This window comes from Lacerta agilis, chromosome 9, assembly GCF_009819535.1.
Source record: "Lacerta agilis isolate rLacAgi1 chromosome 9, rLacAgi1.pri, whole genome shotgun sequence".
Taxonomy (NCBI): domain Eukaryota; kingdom Metazoa; phylum Chordata; class Lepidosauria; order Squamata; family Lacertidae; genus Lacerta; species Lacerta agilis.
In genome coordinates, this window is record NC_046320.1 from 25,465,514 (window position 1) to 25,472,413 (window position 6,900).

Here is a 6,900-nt window from a genome sequence, read left to right on the forward strand (position 1 = left end):
AGAAATTGTAATGATCAAAAATTACTTTGTTGCTGAAGAAGTCATGCTGTAGTAGTGGTTACATGTGAACCTTTAAGTGTATACACTGTATTTTTAATATTCAGCCAATTGAAAAATACACTCCAGCTTCCCCTAATTTCCATCTGAAATTTGGCTTAATTGTTTTAGGAATATTTTCTTACCATAATTTGTGGGTCATCCTAACCATTTATGCAGATGAATATTGTTTTTGGAAAATACATGACATTTTATTTAATTTTATTTCTTGTGTGTGTTTCTGAAAACACACAAAAAGCCTCTGGTAGTGTATTAACATGGCAGTTTCATGTGGATTGAAGTGCACATATTTTTCTTGTCCACACAGTGTCCTAATCCAAAGGCCAGCTGAAACATTTTTCCAATTTAATACTCCTCCCTCCCCCACCCCCAATCTCTGCATAATCTGGTATGAAACATATTGCATTAACACTGCACAAGTGTGGATGCTCTGCAGTGCGATCTGACATGCTTTTGTTGCTGGTTATTTGCCTATGTGGTGATATTCTTGGTGGGTTTCACAACACCCTTGTTCTTAATGCAGTATATCTAAAGGATGAGCAGAACTGTACTGCCTAGATATGCGTATAGAGACATTTTCCTGTTGCGGTTAGTAGTGGAGTGCTTTGAAATGGTTGCATTTAAAAGAAAATATTACAAAAAAGGAAGAGTCATTCTATAAGGAATTCCTTGATAACTGAGGCATAATAACACTAAATCTGAGAGGAGTGTTGCTGGCTGTCATGACCAATAAGTAACACGAAGGGCCCAAAGTACTCAGTAGAATTGGTACGCTCAAAGGAGAGACATGCAGGAAAATAAGAGATTGACTATTTTGTCACTGCTTGTTGATAATCAGCAGCATACACAAGGAGGGAGAGATATAGGCCTCTTCCAGGCCTAAAGGAAGTCATTCAGTTATGCATGTTCAAAATTAATATTTTTTTAAACCCACTATCCAAAGCAGTACCAAATGCCTGAAGAGATTATGAAAAGCAACAGAATTGACTCATTTGGATGCTGGTACTACGGTCTTTTAATTGCTGTGATTTTTTTTAACAGTGTCTTGTTTAGTCAATGTGTACAGTAGTCCAAGGTTTCAAAAAGACCACCACCACCAAAGGAAAGAAATGCAGTCATGGTTAAACCACCACTTAATGCCTTGCAATGTTATTTTGCAGCATATTTTAGCTATTCAATAAACAGAGAAAGCTATGCTTGCTCTTTATGGAGAAGTTTTATCAGGGATACAGGTTGGCTTTTACCTCCGTTGTACTATGTTCTAGCTGGAATATTGCTGGATTTAAAAGTACCCAGTAATAATAATAATAACAACAACAACAACAACAACAACAACAACAACAACAATATTACTGTTCTTAACAAGAACTTTAATAGTGCATGTACACAAGAGAAACCAAAAGAATCCCTGAAGGCAGTGCTGCTGTTCCTTCTACTGAATGAGAGGTAGGAATGGTTCATAGTGCTATCCAGGCTTTTTATGGGTAATGTGATGGGCACTGGTTTTCAGCAATTCTGTCTGGAGGGAACACTTTTCACATGGCTGCAGAACTGCCAAGCCTCTGCTATACATACGCTTGTTCATTTTGGAGGACTTGGGGCATATTTCTAGGGCGTTCACAGGGGTTATTGGCCATATTAGAGGAGTCTACATATCAACGTACAGCTGCACAATGCAGCATAAAATCAGTAGTGATTAGCAAGCTTCAGGGAAGCTTTTCTCCCATTACCAATCTTTTCATTCAATCTCTGAATGAACTTGAGGATTCCTCCAGAATACAGTTTGAACACTCTTGCCCTGGAATGTCCCTGTTGCGGAGAGCTTTGCACAGTGCCTTTCACACTGCATTAGCCAAGTGGCCCCAGGGAATAAAAAGAAACTTAATTATGAAATGTTCCCCTGCATATAATGTTTGATACGGGTTCCTTGGAAGAGCTATGAAATGTCCACAGAGAGCTCCACAGGAAGACTTTAGGCTTAACCAAAGCATATTCCTTTTTCAAAATTTAGAACAGGGTAGCTGTATTTAAGCCATTCCATTTTGAGATTATTATATTTATGCTGCTTTTACTGTATTGGCCATGTGCCAATGCCAGAATGCAAGTATGGCAAAGACAGAAGAGTTTTCTATTATAAATCCAATAACATTTTATGGTTTTGTCCTTCTGGGGTCCTAAATCACATCTGACTGATAATCTGAGGTGCTTCTTTTAAGCTTTAGTTTTTGATAGGTTCTAGAAATATGTCTTTGCAATAAAGGAACATTTGTATGTGTGGAGTTTTGTCCGGTACTCAAGGAGTGCAGAGCAATCTACCCTGCCATAAAGCAGCCTTTTACTCATGGGAGCTTTCTGTGTTTTCTACCATGTTCCTGTAGCTGCAGGTGTTTTACTTCAGTTGCAAAGGTGATAGAGACCCTGTACTGGGCTGTCAGAAACCCAGTGTTTCCCAGATCTTTTCTTTGGTGAGTGACTGTATTCTACATTTGCTAGTATTCTTATAATGAACAAAGGGCATGGGAGGCACATTTCCAGTAATGCCAAACTTGTTTAGAACCTATCTTGTTTTAGAACCATGACTTGGAAGGATTTACTCTTGGATATCTGCTGTGAAAAGGCCAAGAAGTGGACATAAATAAAACCAGTTAATATTATAAAATATAATGAAAAAATAATTGCATGCATTTGGCATTTTGCTGCTGCGACCATAAGGATGATGCATATATTAATGCCCTATCAATACACATTCCCCCTTCCCTCCCATCTGCATTCCCATTTATCCCTTACGATAGAGCAAGGCCAAATGGTATATTTAGTAGTGTTTGTGATGGTTGTCTAATACATATCATGTCCCCACCCAATGCTTTGAAACGGGGCAGCTCCCAACACTTATTAGAACTCAGCCTAAGCAGCCAGTGGTAGTTCTGCCAGTTTCTTCTCTCTATAAAATATCTGCGACAAAGCTGCACCATGTATCAACTTTGATTTTATAAGGTAATAATTGATCTACACCTCCAAATAACTTCCTTTGCCGTCTTAGCTATACTTTCTCAATCCCTTGTTCTATCGTTGGTGATATAATTAAAAGAGGGGATGGCAGAAGAAGAAAAAGAGGGGGAGTAGGAAATCACTCAAGAGTTGCAAAACTACATCAAATCTCATGCACGTACCAGAACTTGAGTTCCAGTGCTGGCCCAAGGGCCTCATCCTCTTGTACGAACACTAGGTTCTTTGCACTGTATCATATCCTCAGATCCACTGACATATAACATAATTCAGTTACTTAAGGCAAGATCGTTTTGGAGATGTTATTTTCTTTCCGACTTCTGAAAGAAACAGCAGGAGTGTTCCTGCAACCCTCCCTGAGTTACTGTTGCTGTCTCCAGAGAAATGAGTTTCATCTAAGATGTATTCTTGTATACATGTCGGGGTGACACCTTCTTTTTCTTCATTCGCTGGCTGTTCCATCCAGGACTACAGGCATCTCGGCTGCACATGTTGAGATGTGAGTAGTAAGCATTGCAAAAGCATGTCTACCTGTATGGGTTGTCTGTTTTAATTTAGGGGGGAAACTCCTGATCTCCGCAGTGTAGGAGACAGGCTGCAAAGAAGAAGAAGAAGAAGAAGAAGCTTGGAAGCTTTGATGCCTTTATCTGAATAGGAGCCAGCAGCGGTGTTGAGCAAAGCAGGACTGATCTTCCTAGGGCTCAGCTACACAGCTGCAAATAAAACATTCACAAATGTGACACTGGATGTGTGTAGATTCCAGCCTAGTCTCTGGAAAGGAGGCTTGGACTAGAAGGAGCACTGTTAACATACAGAACGAAGTTTGAATCTTCAAAGATAACTGTAAAGCTACTAAAGAAGAGAAAGGAGAAGCACGCTGAGCACAATCTTAGTTTATAAAAAATATATATGAAGAAACTCAGAAATAAATTGCACCACAATCCCACTGACTTAATTATTAAGATAAATTACATAGAAAAGAGTATCTATAGAAATTCACAGAAATTCCAGACATGGGGGCAGAGGTTACCACACGTCTGCTAAAATTGTCTACTTTTCAATTCATCCCTGCAACACAGTGTGATCTGCAGCCTGCTGATTTCTATATACGTAGCAGCTTTTTCTCTCTCAGTTATTGCCAACTTTATTCTCTATAGCTGTAACTTCTGGCTCTACTACACAGTGATGATTTATAGTGTCCATCTATAGTTATTTCACACAGCCTTTTTGCCCACTGCCCAGAAGCTTAGGGCTCACCTCCACTTACCTTTTGTCCTGCACAGCTCTGCACTTTCAAGCTCTGTGTCCTAGTGGGTTGTGGGTTTTTTGCCCTGCCGCTTTCTCTAGGAAAACCTGCCCTTTAACCCTGAATCAGAACAAACAGCAATTTGGGTTTTCTGGCGATTTCCGTTTGCTCCAATTCAGTGTTAAGGAGCAAGTCTTCACAGGGAAAGTACCGGGAGGGTGGAAGCACTCAGACACGGAGATTTAAACCGCCTAGAAACACAGCAGAAAAAGAAATGTGGATGAGCCCTTAGTTTTAATGTCGATTATTTTGGACACAGACCTGTATACACATCCACACCAAGGACCAGATTTCACTGTCACATAACAATACTAATAACAACTGCAGTTGTAGGTCTGATATGTTCACATCTCCATCTGTTCTAGGGCCAACTCCTTATTTCTAGTTTAGGTACTGAAATAAATCAGTGAAGAATGTGTGTTTATACTTCCCTCTGGCAAACAAGGGCCTACAAAAGAGTTCATTACCCCCTCTCCAGAGACTTCCACCATTATAATTAAGTAGTTAAAGCCAAAGGCCACAATCCAACACAGAGATAAATATGTCTAAGCCCATTGTGCTCAATGGGCTTAGCCATCTTGGGTTGTGGCCATAATGACTGAGCTCATTGATTTCTGTGGGATTAACTCATGAGAAGCAAATTTAGGATTGCAGCCAAAGTGGAACATTTTTAAATAAATTAAACAGCTGTTTAAATCCGTAAATTAAGATTAATGGGCTAGACTTAAAAAGCATCTGCATAATAGTTATAAAATAGCCTTTCCTTTATGCGAGAAAAACATACATCTATACTTGATAAATGAATGGAGCCAGGCAGAGGAGGGGATTTTGCACAAGGAACATTTGCCAAGCAGCTACAGTGAGTTACAAAGACAACTTTAAACAAATGCTCTCTGCATGTAATGCAGAATATGGATACTAATTCTGCCCTGGGCTCTTGGGAGGAAGGGTCGGGTATAAATTTAATAAATAAATACAGAAGAAAATACACCTAGTGTTCAAAGGGTAGTAAATTAAAAATGTATTTTAGGCTTTAAAAGTACTAAGCAATAACCTTTAGCAACTTTATTCAAAAGCTATTCTTTTCCACAGGTAACTGCCAGGGGAGAAAGCATGACATGTGAGGCAATATTAATATGGCCTAGTATAGAGTTCACCACTCTTGTGCTCAGAGACACACATGTATCCCTAAGTGGCCTGCCCTGGTGCCAAAAGGGCCGTTTTGCTGAAATTAGGCTTGACAGAAGCATTCCAAAGTGACTAACAATTGATTCTGGTGTAAGTGGGGTCCACAACAGTTCCTCCTGTTTGCAAATGTGTCCTAGGGTCCAAAAAGGCAGTAGTGTAGTGTGGTGAGGGCCACAGGGATGGTTGCCCCAGGCACAAAATTAGGGGGGCAAAATTTCAACACCCAGTGCTGCCTCAGTACGGCTGTGCGCTTCTGTTTCTGGGTTCTGTTGAAAATGACTTCTCCATGTGAACCAGGAAGTAACCTCTCCAGACAATGAATGACTCTTCTTTTCTTATGTCTGCGGCTGCAATCTCCTGGGTGATGCAGACACTGTAAGGCAATTGAAATGTGCATGCGTACTCCATACATTTCGCTCCCTCCCACCCACCGCTTGCACGGCCCCAGGCACTGGTAACCCGTGCTACACCACTGCAAAAAGGTTGTCAGCCCTTGATCTAGTAGGCAAAATTGTCTGAAGGAATATGTCACGTTCTGAGCATTTCAGAAGAGGGATAATAAATAGATGCACAATATATGCACCATATTTTAAGCCTTTGGAGTTTAGGGGTTACTACAGGGCGTATGGTGAATCAAATGAGCATCAAAAATAGCTTTCTCAGAGTCACTCAACAACTCTCTGTGGTAGGTTGTTGTTCTCTCTCATGGTCTGATGAAGTAGCTGCTTGTCTGCATACTCTCCCAGGAGTCTCTGATGAAGACACAAGATTGCTGTGAGCTGATCAGAGGTTTGGGTTATTGAGACCCTGCACACTGCAACAGCAGGCAAAAATATTGCAGACATCCAAGCAACCTTTAAACAAAGAAGTTAAGGAAGAAGCAAAAGCCAGTTAATCAGAGTCTTAAGATGTAAACAAGAGCCAATAAGGTGGACAGCAGAGACCCAGTGGAGTTGCAAGACTACACCTGCAGCAAGTGTGAGCTGATTGCTCTGTTGAAAGAGGAGGTAAGGACTGTTTCCACACCTTGCCTCATTAGAGAAAATGAGTTCTTGGAGAGGACAAGAGGGCAGCTCAGCAAGGAAAAAGGGGGAGAGACTATCAGGTAAGATGGTGAGAATGGCAATGGGGAAGATAAAACTGCATGGAAGACAGGATGTCAAAGGCATTCTGATCTATAGTCACTAAGAAAAACCTTTTAGTATCTTTCTAATGAGTGTGACTGAGGATCCTGATGGAGGACAGCTGCAGCAGGCTATGCTAGGTAGGAAGGAAGCCTTTCAACCCTTAAAAGACTAAGGCAGCTCAACTACTGTGTGTAGAAAAAAGAGGTGAAGGGTGGT